The sequence below is a fragment of the Physeter macrocephalus genome, chromosome 7 (assembly GCF_002837175.3).
Source record: "Physeter macrocephalus isolate SW-GA chromosome 7, ASM283717v5, whole genome shotgun sequence".
NCBI classification, from domain to species: Eukaryota; Metazoa; Chordata; class Mammalia; order Artiodactyla; family Physeteridae; genus Physeter; species Physeter macrocephalus.
Genome location: NC_041220.1, coordinates 49,952,705 through 49,967,857, shown reverse-complemented (window position 1 = coordinate 49,967,857; position 15,153 = coordinate 49,952,705). Strand labels below are relative to the sequence as shown.

Below are 15,153 nucleotides of genomic sequence, written 5' to 3'. Positions count from 1 at the left end.
TGGGTCCTTTCTCTCTCTCTTCTCCTTCTGGACCCCTATAATGCGAATGTTGGTGCATTTAATGTTGTCCCAGAGGTCTCTTAGGCTGTCTTCATTTCTTTTCATTCTTTTTTTCTTTATTCTGTTCCACAGCAGTGAATTCCATCATTCTGTCTTCCAGGTCACTCATCCGTTCTTCTGCCTCAGTTATTCTGCTATTGATTCCTTCTGGTGTAGTTTTCATTTGTTACTGTTATTGTCCATCCCAGTTTGTTTGTTCTTTCATTCTTCTAGGTCTTTATTAAACATTTCTTGCATCTTCTCGATCTTTCCCTCTGTTCTTTTTCCGAGATGTCCTGGATCATCTTCACTATCATTATTCTGAATTCTTTTTCTGGAAGGTTGCCTACCTCCACTTCATTTGGTTTGTTTTTCTGGGGTTTTATCTTGTTCCTTTATCGGTACATAGCCCTCTGCCTTTTCATCTTGTCTGTCTTTCTGTGAATGTGCTTTTTGTTCCACAGCCTTCAGGATTGTAGTTCTTCTTGCTCCTGCTGTCTGCCCTCTGGTGGATGAGGCTATCTAAGAGGCTTGAGCAAGTTTCCTGATCTGAAATGTTTTGTTTTTAAAAGGCAAGTGTATGTAAATTTCTGAGATGGATCTCCAGAAAAAAAGAGTGAATTATATCAACCCTAAAGAAGTACAGAATTTCATTAGTGCTATAAATCTACAGGGACCTGTTAAGAAATTTGATTAAGCAGTATTACAAAAATAATAGGTTTAGGGTCAGCTCATGAAATATTTAATAACTTATAATTAATATGTATAAATATAATGACAATGTTTTGACATACACCTCATCAATGAGGCCACCAGATCCATATAAAATACAACCAAAAAATGTCAATTTTCAAGGCCATGAATATTCCTCTTCTTGCAGTGTAATCACTTCATTAAAAAGACAGTTGTTTTGACCTATTAAAACTTGAGTAAACTGCCAGGTTGCTTTTGTGTAGCCAAGTAGGTCAAGAAAGTTCACAACCATCTGAAAACTAGTTCAAATACATTTAGATGCATTGTGAACCACAGATTATTCAGAGAACTACCACCATGAACTATCTTTTCTTCACTAAAATTATTATAACTACATTTATATTTAAGATAAAATTCATTGTTTAAATTGTAAGATTTTGCAATATATGATTTATATATATACTGTCCATTCCCACTTTTCTATACCTATGTACTTTCAAAGTTTTCAAATGAACAAAAATACATGAGTATATTAAGTTCCTTAGTTGACTATTTTTTTTTTTAAACACACTGACTCACTGCTTGATCCTTACCTGAAATGACAAGGTCTGGGAAAATCACAGGCCAAGACCCTATCTGAATCTGTGGAGTATCAAGGGAGATGGAACTCCCTTGATACAGACACATTTTATTTGCAGCATGCAAGTAAGAGTAATTAAGAATAAAAAAGGATATGTATATGGCATGCTCATTCACAGCCAGAAGGTCTATGACCAGGCTTCACAGGGTACAACCTGGACTTAACAAGTATTACAGAACAGAGACATACCCTTGATGCAGAAGATACGATTTGAGATTTCTATTGATATATCTTCAAGTCTGCTATTGAGCCCATGCAGTAAATTTGTATCGCATATATCATATTTTTCAGTTCTGAAGTTATCACTTGATTCTTTTATATGGTTTTTATTTCAGAGGAGAACTATCTTTCTATTCACTTCAAAAATGTTCACTTTTGTCTCATGGGCCATGGATATAACAGCTGCTTTAAAGTCTTTTTCTGATAATTCCACCATCTGAATCATCTCAGGGTTGGCATCTAATTATTGTCTTTTCTCTTAAAAAAGTCAGATTTTCCTGTTTCTTTGTATGTCAAGTAATTTTGGATTATATCCTAGGCATTCTGAATATTAGGTTATGGAACTAGATTCTATAAACATCTTCTGGAGAATTTGCTATTTTTTTTGCTTAAGTTTATACTACAAGTTATATATTGCCTTCTAGGCATGGCAGTACCACTGTCAACTCAGTTTTCAAAGTCTTTGCTATGTTTTTTGGGTTTATCCTCTGCATGCACTGCTCAGAGGCAAGTCTGGGATTTGAACAGTGGTTTATATTGAAGGTTAGTTCTCTGTCTTTGCTGTGTTCCTTTGGGTCTGTACATGCATGTGTAGCTCATAAGTAAGGTGGGACCTTTGTGGGTCTCCTCTCACATCAGCTCGCTTCTCTGTGAGATTTCCCCAGCATGATCCAGTTTCCAGGGGCCTTTTTCCCAAATCCTCTGACCAGAAAAATCATTTTCTCTCAGAGTTTTAAAGTGCTTGTGCTACCTGGCAATGTAACTTTATAGGTAGAGATGGTCTCAGGACAGGCTTGGGAGGGAAAAAAGGGGAACTCCTCTTCCTTGTCCTCTGGCTAGAAATAGGGGTTTCTCCAAACTGCTGCATCCGCTGTGCAGTTCCCTAATTCAGCCCACCATTTGGTCAAAGCTGGGTCATGAAAAGAAAGAAAAGGTATATTCACCATTATACAGGCTAGTCTTCAAGTTATGACTTCCCTTCTCGATTTGCCTCTTATTAATTTTCAAAGTCTTTAGATAGTTGCTTTTAGTATTCTATTGAGAGTATTTAGTTCTAATCAGTCAGAGAGAGGCTTACTCTATTTTGGCCTATGCATTGTATTATATCCATTTCTCAAAAGACTTTCACCTAAAGGCTTTAGTAGTCATTGACTGATCATTAACTAGATCATAATTCTATTAGAAATTGCACTGTGGTGAGTTTCTAATCCTATCATTCTCCCAGCATTTGTTATTATCTGTGATTTTTCTATTAACAGTAAACTTTCCCTCTTAACTATGTGGTTATCCTGGAAAGAAATCTGTACAGAAAATGAAGAATAAATGGTTGATTCTTTCATTCACCAGTGATTTTTCAGAGTAATGAAATGAGGTGTTTTTTTTAAGTATTATTATAAACTTCTGAATTCTTATATATTTGTGTTTCAATCTTCAGTTGTTATACATATTTTTGAACCTATTTTTATGGAAAATTTCATACACAAAAGTAAAAAAGAATAATTATTAATCCATATATTCATCACCCATTTTCAACAATTATCAAATCATGGTCAATCTTGTTTCATCTATTCTTCCCCTTCCCCATTCCTTCCCATCCTCTGTATTATTTGAAGCAAATCCCCAAAACTAGATCATGTCATCTGTAAATACTCTAGTACAAATGTACAAATTATAAGGACTTAAAAAAAAATAACCACAATATCATTACCTTTAAAAGTTAATAAAAGATGTCTAAGACCTCTACACACAAAATATTTCTGAGAGAAAGCTTAAAAGACCTAAATATATGGAGATATACTGTGGTTAACATATTGAAAGTCTCAATATGGAAAGATATTTAATATATCCAAATTGATCTACAGATTCAATATTAAACTAGACAATAATAATATGAAATAATAAATAATATTTAACTTGCTTAATGTTAAGCAGCGATTTGTTATTTATTTACTCATTTAGGAAACTGACAGGCTGAGTGTAAAATCTTTATTGAAATTCATAAGGACCAAGAAGAACCAAGGCAATTTTGAAGGACAAAAGTTGGAGAACTTAAAGCTGTAATAACTAAAAGAGTATGGCACTGGTACAACAACAGACCAAGAACAGAAAGAGTCCAAAAATAGACCCACAAATAAAGTCACCTGAAGTCATCAAAGGCACTACTACTGCATGACAGTAGGAAAGGACAGTCTTTTCAATAAATAATGCTGGACCAAATGGATTTCCAAATGGAAAATAAAATAAACCATGACTCCTACCACATATCATGCAGAAACCTAAATGTGAAAGTTAAAACACTGAAGTTTATAGAGGAAAACATAGCACAGTATCTTCTTGGCTTTGAGACAGACAAAGAATCCTTAAAACACAAAAAACTAACCATAAAAGAACACTGATAAAATAGACTTCATTAAAATTAAGAAATTATCTTAATTAAGACACTACTAAAAGAGTGAAGAAGTAGAAGAGATATCTTCAATACTTAATCCAACAAAAAAACTTATCCTAGAAATAAAGAACTTCTGCAAATCCGTAAGACAGACAACACAATAGAAAAATGGGCAAATAACATGAACAGGCATTTCTCAAAAGAGGATATCCAAAGGGTCAGTAAGCATATAAACATGTGCTAACCTTTTAAGTTATCAGGAAATAACAAATTAAAACTACAATAAAATTTCACTACATACACAGCAGAAGAGTTATTATTGAAACACCAATAATTTCAAGTGTTGTTGAGGATGAAGAGCAACAAGAATTCATGTACACTGTTGGTGGAACTGTAAACTGATTCAACCATTAGGAGCATCTACAAAAGCTAAATAGCCAAATACCCTGACCCAGCATTTTCACCACTGGATATTTATCCAACTGAAATGCATACATCTGTGCCAAAAGACATGTTCAAGAATGTTCACAGCAGAATTGTTCATAACAGCCAAAAACTGATAGTAAACCAAATGCTCATCAACAGTACAATGGATGAATAAATTTTGGTATATACATATAATGAAGTATTACAAAGCAATGAAAAAGGATGAGCTGCTATATGAATCAATATGAATGACTCACATCAACAAAATGTTGATCATAAAAAGACAAAAGAAGTTCAAAAATAGGCAATACTAATAAATAGTGAATCAAGCAAGAATAATAGTTACCTTTGGGAGTGCGTGATGACTGTCAGGGGGCATGAAGGAGGCTCCTGGATTGATGAAAATGTTCTATATCTTGATCTTGGTATTGGTTAAACGAGTGTTGACTTCATAAAATTTCATCAAAATGACACTCTGTATTTATGCACTGTATAATATGCATGTTTTAATTCAATACATTTCAAAACATTTTAAAAGTTAGCAATACTATATCAGTCTCTTGATATTTCATTTTTAATTTTTTGGTTATTTTACTTGGTAAAATTGAAGTCTAGTAGAACTAGGTTTCTACATCAATCTGCCTCTTACTTGGGTACTAAAAGTCGTTATTTACTTTTTCCTGGACAATTACTGATAGTTTTGATATGTGGATCCTTCCCACATCATGACGGCAAAAGTTTACCTTGAAGTTAGACCTATCTCATGTTCACAAACTAGATAATTCTAAGATGATATTTTTTTCTTAATGTAAATATAATCAATTTTCTATATTAAGTTCCAGGTCACCAGTTCCCATAGTTTGTATTTGGAAAAAAAGAAGAAAATTCAAAGCTGCTGAGGCTTAGCATGTAAGCTCAGTTTTAGCTAAACTTGAAAAAAGCAAATCAAGGCAAGGTGTAAGCATAAGGTTGTTGTGAAATATAATGAATTATTAAATGTAAAGCGCTTAGAAAATAATGTGTACCACAAAGTAAATGCTCAAAAAAGGTCTGCAATTATTTATACCAGTTTGAAAAACCATATAATAGATCCTTACTCTTGAATTTCCTTCAAAATATTTAAGACAATAAAAACAGATCTCTTTTAAAAACAAAGCATATTTATGGAGCTAAGGGAAAACTTAATAGATTTTTAATGAAACAAGCCAAAGTGAACATTAAAGAAAAGTATAGATGAAAATTTAATTAACTATGCCTAAGGTTTTTTTTAAGTTCTAAGTTGTACTAATAGATATTTAACTATGATATTACGATTAGAACTTCTACATATAATTTACCCAGTTTGCCAACTGTTAACACTTGCATCATTTTCTTTATATACCGATAAACATATTTTCTGAACCATTTGAGAGTAAGTTGCATATATCATGCCCTTTTACCCCCAATTACTTAAATGTGTACAGCCTGGGAACAAAGACATTCTCTTAAATAACCATAGTATAGTTACTAACTTCAGGAAATTTAACCATTATACAACATTAACGTCTATTTTTTTTAAGAGAGCAAATAAAGTCCTTTAGGGCTTTCTTCCTCCTCTAGTACAGGATCCAGTTCTGAATCATGTATTGGATTAGCTATTCTATCTCCCTAGACTCCTTTAATGTGGAAGTTTTCCTTCAACTAAATACCTTTTAAACTGTCTTATGTTTACAAGGTACTCTGCAAGATAAGATTTTAAAACTTGGGTACTTAAGCAAACTATATAGGGAAGTTTCATTAAAAAAAGAGATTCAGTGGAAGAGTTAGGAAAAGTTTCAGAAGACTAAGATGAGAGTACAAAAATCTTCCTATCCAAGAGTGGCTTTGGTATATATACATTTTAAAGCTTTATAATGAGGAGGTTTCTAGGTTTCTTTGATATTGGTAATTCATGGATTAGTGGTTTCGAAATCCTGTCCCTCAAGACGTCAAAAAATTACAATATATAATCAACTTAGACAAATAAATCCGGCCAATGATTTGATAGCTATCTGTAAGGAATGGTCCAGAAAAAATTACCGTTTTCATCAAAATTCTCTCCTACAGTTAACAAAAAGACATGCAATCCCAATAAGCAAACCTTTAAATGAACTGGAATTATTGTGATCATGCATAGATACAATAGCTATTTGAGATACGAGAGATCTTGTTCTTTCACTCAACAAACATTGACTGTGTGCGCACTATGTGCCAGACCTATGATAGCTACAGGGGGATCCAACAGATAAAAAAACAGTCATGGTATCTACCCTTAAGAAACTTATAATTTAGCAAACCTAAGATTCCTGCTTTCAGACAGGAAAAGTAATATGTTTTCCTATTTTGAAAAGGAAGCAACTACGATGCAGCGTGATAAATGTGTCCAAAGACAAAACTACGAAATGTTCTAGAGGAACAAGAAAGGTAGATCCTGAAATCGTGATCTTTAATCTCCTAACAGAGGACTTAACTTGCCTGTCAGACTGCAGAAGAGCTCCTTAAGAGTATCCTCCAATCTATCCATTGACTCCAAAAGGGACATGTACCGTCATCCCCAGTACTAGCTTTGTTCCATTGAGTCAGTCACCGACTAGTTTCCAAGTAATGTACTAGTACTTTCACTTAAAAAATAACAGGTAATCTCCATACACAGAAAAAACCAGAAACTGTACAAAACGTATATACTATTAGATACTTTTAGAATGGATGTGATAATAAATGTGGAAACAGAAGATGTGGATGGTCACAGTGGTTCTTTAATAAGTAATTTAACTTCATCGGTGATAGGCTGTAATAGGCCATATGGTCCAACGAAGTTTGGTCCTTTTTGAAGTTGTATATAACCTAATACTTTTCGTTCATTAGTGTGAGGAATGCCACAGCTAGAAGAATTGGGACAATAAGTGTTAGAATGTTCATTATAAACATTTTGTTAGGGAGAGGAGTTGAACAGCTGATAGTAAATGTTTAAGTTTTACATAATTACTGGGCTCTGCCACACTAACCCTGTTCTCAGGCAGGGTGTTTTAATGAATTAAGATTATATCATTGGGCTTCCCTGGTGGCGCAGTGGCTGAAAGTCCGCCTGCCGATGCAGGGGACACGGGTTTGTGACCCGGTGGTCTGGGAAGATCCCACATGCCGCGGAGCGACTCGGCCCGTGAGCCATGGCCGCTGAGCCTGCGCGTCTGGAGCCTCTGCCCCGCAAAGGCAGAGGCCACAACGGTGAGAGGCCCGCGTACTGCCAAAAAAAAAAAAAAAAAAAAAAAAAAAGATTATATCATTAATTAGTTCTAAGGCGCTTTCCGCGTACTGCCAAAAAAAAAAAAAAAAAAAAAAAAAAAAAGATTATATCATTAATTAGTTTTAAGGCGCTTTTGTAAAGTAGACCTTATTTCTCTTGTCTTTTCATACTGGGAGAAATATGTAATAGATAGAAACTGACCTGGGTTACTCTGGTGTGAACTCATATCACATAGGACTTTAATTGTTGAACAAACTAAACTTTAATAGCGGTTACACCATTGGGATGTCCTGATCCAACATCGAGGTCTTAAACCCTACTGTCGACATGAACTCCAGAATAGGACTGCGCTATTATCCCTAGCATAACTTGCTCCGTTGATCAATTTTTTGGATCAATAAGTAAAGATATTTTGACTAGTTGGTCTAAATTTTAATCATTCAGAGGCTTTTTTGTTCTCCGAGGTCACCCCAATCAAAACTGTTAACCCATATAAAAGTTTTGTTATCCCTTGATGGTTTAGTTCCTTTTTTGGGGGGGGCAGGCAGTTATTAAAGCTCCATAGGGTCTTATCTTATTTTGTCAATTTCACTGTTTAAAAGTAAAAGACGGTAAAACCCTCATGTGGCCATTCATACAAGTCCTTATTCAGAGAACAAATGATTATGCTACCTTTGCATGGTCAGGATACCATGGCCATGTGACAGATGTCACTGGGCAAGCAGTGCCTGTAATACTAGTTACGCTAGAGGTGATATTTTTTGTAAACAGGCAAGATTTGTATTTGCCGAGTTCCTTCTACTCTTTTTAATCTTTCCTTAGGTGCCTACCTGTGTCGGGTTAACAGTAATTTTAATAAATAATCTAACATTGACTTAGGTTTATTTGTTGTTAACTACCAGTGATATCTATTACTTATATAAGCTTATGCAAGGACAAATATTTCTTGTTACTCATATTAACATTGCTTCTATTAATTGATTAGTCCAGTATTAAACTAGTGGATTTACTTATTGCTGGTATTAAGGTAAATGTGTTGTTGAACTTGAACCCTTCCTTAATTGATGGCTGCTTTTAAGCCAACTATGGTGTTATTTTTACTCTCTAGATAAGGTTGTATCCTGTTTCTAAAAAGCTGCAACTTTTTAGATTAGTATTTTAAAATACATTAAAATTTATGATTTTTTGAATAGTTTTTAAAGTTGAACTAAGATCCTTTTCCTGGACAACCAGCTATCACCAGGCTCGTTAGGCTTGTCACCTCTACTTATAAATCTTCTCACAAGTTTGCCACATAGATGAGTTTGTTCTAATAAACTGTACCTAAGTAGCTCGTCTGGCTTTGGGGTATTTAACTTAAGTTCTCTTTGTTAAAAATTTCAGTTAAATCATTATACAAAAGGTAAAAGGGGAAAGCTTTACTTTTTATTACTTTTAATGCTTTTTTCATCATGCCCTTACGATACTTTCTCTACAGTGCCAAAAAAATTTTAATTTCTATCTCCTATACTTTAAATATTGGGTGAATGATTTATTTAATCTGCTTATAATAGTTGAATTTGTGGGAGGTTTGGGCTAGATTTAGTTCAAAGTATCCATACACTATGAAATCTCCTGAGTGTAAACTAGGTGCTTTTGTTTAAGCTATACTTTGATTTATCCAAGCACACTTTCCAGTATGCTTCCCTTGTTACGACTTTATCTCCTCTCATATGTTTGGTACTTGCTAAGAAGTTTTAAGAGTTATTAATACTTGAGAAGGGTGATGGCGGAGTGTGCATGCTTCACGGCCTGACTCAACTAAGCACTCTATTCTTAATTTACTACTAAATTCTCCTTTGGTTTTTAGTTTCATCAAATCTTTTGTAGAATAAGAAATATGTTCTTGAAATAGAAAATGTAGCCCATTTTTTCCCATCCCGTAAGTTACACCTTGACCTAATATTTCTATGTATAATAATTGTGCTTACTGTTATTCCTTTTTAGGGTTTGCTGAAGATGGCGGTATACAGACTGAATTAGCAAATGTTAGTGAGTTTTATCAGGGTTTATTGATTATAGAGAGAACACACTCCTCTAGACGGGAATGAAGCACCATCAAGTCCCTTGAGTTTTAAGCTATTGCTAGTAGTACTCTGGCAAATAATTTTGTTATGATAATTATTTGCATGTAGGGCTAAGCATAGTGGTGCATCTAGTCCCATTTGAGGTCTTAGCTGCCATGTGATCAGTAACTGTTAAAGTCACTTTTGTAGTTCATTTTTAAATAGCTATAGCTTTTTAAGGCTTAGCTAGAACTTAAATTTATTTTTTATTATTCTTTAACACATTTTACACCGATTTTCTATTAATTTGGGTTAATCGTATGACCATGGTGGCTGGCACGAAATTTACCAACCCTAAATAACATAACTTAGTTGAACTTTCATTTATGGCTTAATTTTTATCACTGCTGTTTCCTGTGAGGGCATCGCTAAGCAAAGCATTATGAGCTACTATTTTAGTGTGCTTGATACCTGCTCCTTTTAATCCTTCATGATTTAGAGGATAGTCTGCTTAAGTTATTATGGTAACACTAAAACCTGGTAAAAAACTGAGAGTACTATACTAATTTTCTTTCTACAAATGTCCATTCATTTTAGAAGAAAAGTAATAGGAGAATCAACTTCTCTTATTTTCTATTTTAAAACAGCAACACAGGTCAGTCTAATGAGAATATGGATTATGCTTTCCAGGACACGAAAAAAGTGTAAGTCAGTCACTGAGAGCTGGTATCAACTCTTACCTCCCTCTAATTTTCCCCCACTCATCTCTTCTTTGCACTCAATCTATAGATACTTCTCTACCCTGGTAGAGCAGGGGTCAGCTAACTTATTCTGTAAAGGGTCACAAAGTAAATATTTTTGGCTTTCTGGGCCCTACCTAACTCTGCCACTATAGCTTGAAAACGGCCATACACAATATGTAAAAAATAAAAAGTGGCTGTATTCCAATAAAGCTTTATTCACAGACACTAAAATCTGAATTTCATATAATTTTCACATATCATAAAATAGTATTCTGCTTCCAGGATTTTTTTTCCCTCAACCATTTAAAAATGTAAACAACTATTCTTAGTTCATGGGTCATACAAAAACAGGCAGCAAGCTGGATTTGGTGGTGTGCAGACCCCTGATGGAGAGACTTGCTTGTAAGACAGAGATGCAGTAGGTGACTGGCCCTTCTGTACCTCAGTCAACTGCTTCTTTATCTCTAAACCTAAAACCTGACAGGAAATAATTCTCATTCTACTTTTTAGTCATTTGCAAATCACCTTTCTCTCAAAAAAAGACAAGTTATAATTCTTACTTTCAGGTAGTAACTTTGAAAAATTTCAAGAATTGCTGAAAGAAAATACATCTGGATATCAATTACCTTACCAATAAATAATATTCCATTCCTCTGAAGAATAAAAAATCTAAAGATAAATAAAAACTCCCAAAGAAGGTAGCAGATCATGTCCTAAATATTTTTATAATACTATGTCCTATGTGCCTTGCCAGGAGATTGCAAACCTCACTGTACCCAATAATTATGACAGAAAAGGAAGGAAGGAAGGAAGGGAGGGAGGAAAGAAGGAAAGGAAAGGAAAGGAGAGGAGAGGGAAGGGAAGGGAAGGGGAGGGGAGGGGAGGGGAGGGGAGGGGGGGGAGGAAAAGGAAAAGGAAAGGGAAAGGGAAAAGAGAAAAAAGAAAAAGAGAAGGCATACTTCTGAGCTCAAAATGAAGACTGAATATATCTAGTGAAACTCACCAAGTTGTAAAGATTCATCTAAGAGGAATGCAGAATTTTCCAAAGGCATCTTACACTGTGACAAAATCAGCTTCTAAGTTTCAGCAGCTTTACAGGGAAAACAAAAAACAAAAAACAAAATCTGTAAAACAAGGGCAGCTGTGGAAATAATGTTAACCAAATTCTAAGTAACAATACCGCCAGTATTTTTTCCCATCCACATAAACAGCATTAATTGGGGCTTCCTATGTGTCAGGAATAGGGGATGCAGCAATGAACATGTCAGATTCCATCAATTCCTCCGGGAGCTCAGTCTGTAGGCCAACTCCAAATGGGATGAAAGGCTTTAAGAATCATGATGGTGTGAAGGGAAAGCATGGCAGAGATACAAACCAGGCTGGTGGGAACTGGTTAGGAAAGGGTTCCTAAAAAAGAGGCAATTAATGCAAGCATGAGTAGGGTCTGACCACATAAAGCAAGAGGGGAGGGGAGAGAAAGAACATGTTTCATTAGAAGGGAATGGCATGTTCAAACGGCCAGATGTAGGAGAGGATATGGCATTTGTGTGCAAGTAAAAGAAATCTAGTATGGCTGCTCAGAGTAAGAAAAGGGATGAGAAGGTCATTCTCTGAGATGAGATGGGCAAGGGAGGAAAGTAAGAAGTGAAGCAATTTGCCCTGCATCACTCAGTCACACAGGGCTAACAGGCAGAGACCATTTTAAACTCTCACCACTTGACTGCAATATATTAGCCATTCTGAAGCTCTTCCCAGTCCCCTAGCCTCAAGGGTCTTAGAGGTTGACCCCTGGGAAGGAAGGTGAGTCAAAGTCCTGTGGAGGATGATCCTTTCAGGGGGCTTTTGCAAAGGCCTGAGGGAAAACTGCCAGCCTCCCTATGAATGGATGAATTGATCAACTGACCATCAGGGGCCCTCCTGCAAAATGATGGGGAGGCCCGCGTACCACAAAAAAAAAAAAAAAAAAAAAAAAAAAAGTCCTGTGGAGGATGATCCTTTCAGGGGGCTTTTGCAAAGGCCTGAGGGAAAACTGCCAGCCTCCCTATGAATGGATGAATTGATCAACTGACCATCAGGGGCCCTCCTGCAAAATGATGGGGAAGAAGTCAGTTTCAGCACCATTCTCAGTAACAAATTAATAGCTGCCAAGCATTTTACTATGTGTGAAGCCATTCTCAGTTACAAATTAATAGTTGCCAAGCATTTTACTATGTGTGAAGTCCAGTTCTAAGTGCTTTACAGCTATTAACTAATTCAATCCTCACAACATCCCTATGAGGTAGGTGCTTTTATAACCCTATATTTACAGTATGGTTTTATGAAATAGCCCAATCATGGTCATTAATTTTTATTAACAATTAAAATTATCAGAAATGTTAATGATACTTCTTACCACAATATTAAAAGCATTTTAATTACCATTAAATCAGTAAAGTACTATTTTAAAGATTAATTAACAAAAACAAAAGACTTTACAACATTAATTTGGTTATTTCTCTGTTAGGGAAAGAGTTGGAAATTTTGTTTCGTGCTCATTCATTCACTTACTATGTTAGGTTCTACATATCCAATGATTAGGGGAAAAACACACCAATTCCTGCCCTCATGGAGTTTTAGTCATTGAAATACAATTGGCAATTACGTTTTTGTAACATATCCTAAGTTTTTTGAATGAATGAAGAATCAACAACCATACAGACAAAATCTGATGCATAGAGGAAAATTAAAACCTGAGGGGAGTGGATTGTGAATAAAAAATATATATACATGTTAAAGGAGGAGGAAGAGGAAGAATAAAAAACTGCTCCACTAAAAAAGGGAACCCTCATGCACTGTTGGTGGGAATGTAAATTGGTGCAGCCATTATGGAAAACAGTATAGAGATTCCTCCAAAAATTGAAAATAGAACTACAATATGATCCAGGAATTCCACTTCTGGGTATTTATCCAAAGAAAACAAAAACACTAATTTGAAAAGATGTATGTATCCCTATGTTCACTGCAGCATTATTTACAATAGCCAAGATACAGAAGCAACCTAAGTGTCCTTCAATAGATAAACAGATAACAAAGATGTGGTGTATACACACACACACACACACACACACACACACACACACACACACACACAAATAGTACTCTACCATAAAAAAGAATTAAATCCTGCCATTTACAACAACATGGATGGACCCTGAGGATATCATGCTAAGTGAAATAAGTCAGACAAAAAGAAAAAAAAATGGTTATGAAGAACCTAGGGGCAGGACAAGAATAAAGACACAGATGTAGAGAATGGACTTGAGGACACAGGGAGTGGGAAGGGTAAGCTGGGATGAAGTGAGAGAGTAGCATGGACATATATACACTAACAAAATAGATAGTTACTGGGAAGCAGTGCATAGCACAGGGAGATCAGCTTGGTGCTTTGTGATCACCTAGAGGGGTGGGATGGGGGGGTGGGAGGGAGACGCAGGAGGGAGGAGATGTGGGGATATATGTATATGTATGGCTGATTCACTTTGTTATGGGGCAGAAACTAATGCACCATTGTGGAGCAACTATACTCCAATAAAGATGTTAAAAAATAATAATAATAATACCGATACTGAATTATTTCACTCATATGTGGAATCCAAAAAACAAGAAAAATAAACAAACGAAACAAAACAGAAACAGACGCAGAGAGCACAAACTGCTGGGAGAAGAGGATGATGGATGAAACAGGTGAAGGGGATTAAGTGGTATAAAACTTCCAGCTATAAACTAAGTCAAGGGGATGTAATGGGAATACAGTCAGTAATACAGTAACAACTTTGTATAGTGACAGAGGTAAGTGGACTTATTCTGATTATTTTATAATGAATAAAAATATCTTATCACCACGTTGTATACCTGAAACTAATGTTGTATGTCAAGTATAACTTAATTAAAAAAAAAATCTGTTCCACTGAGGAACACACTCATGAAGAATGAAAAAGAGAAAAGACAGCACAGCAAAGTACCAGTAATCAGCCCACAATGATGAAGGTCCTTAAGGGACTCAAAACAGTTATAAAAATAAAAAGCAGATGAATATTACGCAGGATTCAAGACTATAATCTAGTGAAGAAAGATTATACCTTAATCCATCAGTCTTCACACTAGGGACCAGATGGTTTTAGGGAATCAATTTCCAAATCCTTCATGTCTATAATTGCCAACCAGCTACTAGAACTAATATCAAGGTCAGAGCATCATACTGCTTTCTCCTTTCCTACAGTGTATTTTATATCTTCCTTCTTCCAGTTCACCAGAGAAAGATGTATCTCTTACACATCTAAAATTCCCTACAATGCATTTCCCTGTAGAAACATCCAGAACACCAAAGGAATAATTTTAAATATTGATATCAAGGGAGTATCCTCTAATGGAAGTACCATATATCCAAGGTGGTCTTGTTTTTTCCTGTCCCATACACCTCTGTTAAGAACAATACATGACATTAAAAAGCAGATATTCTGGCCTGGCCCCAATGCACTGTTAAAACTTCAGGATGTGAGAATAAAAAAACCTTCTGATTAAGAAGCTCATCTGAGAGGGAATCCAATGAAAACAGTGATGATAAATATTGAAGACAGCTAGAACTTAGTTCATCCGGGTTAAAAGCTTGTGGCCAGACTCCTTACATAATTTATATAGAATTATTTAGAACTCAAGAT

At 35.3% G+C, this 15,153-nt stretch overlaps 1 protein-coding gene across 9 annotated transcripts in view; it reads right to left on the bottom strand.

The window, feature by feature from the left end:
* The window catches only part of CLOCK (clock circadian regulator), a 136,334-nt gene that overhangs the window by 85,752 nt on the left and 35,429 nt on the right, over window positions 1-15,153 (bottom strand). For 5 of the 9 annotated variants that reach the window (XM_024131922.3, XM_024131924.3, XM_024131921.3 and 2 more), the window contains 2 exons: window positions 11,460-11,546; window positions 4,753-4,894 (listed from right to left, as the gene is read on the bottom strand). The gene's annotated coding sequence lies outside the window, so the exon portion shown is untranslated. Of the gene's footprint in view, window positions 1-4,752; window positions 4,895-11,459; window positions 11,547-12,169; window positions 12,366-15,153 lie in introns of those variants that run through there. The other 4 variants (XM_024131927.3, XM_007121137.4, XM_024131923.2 and 1 more) reach the window with 3 other exon arrangements.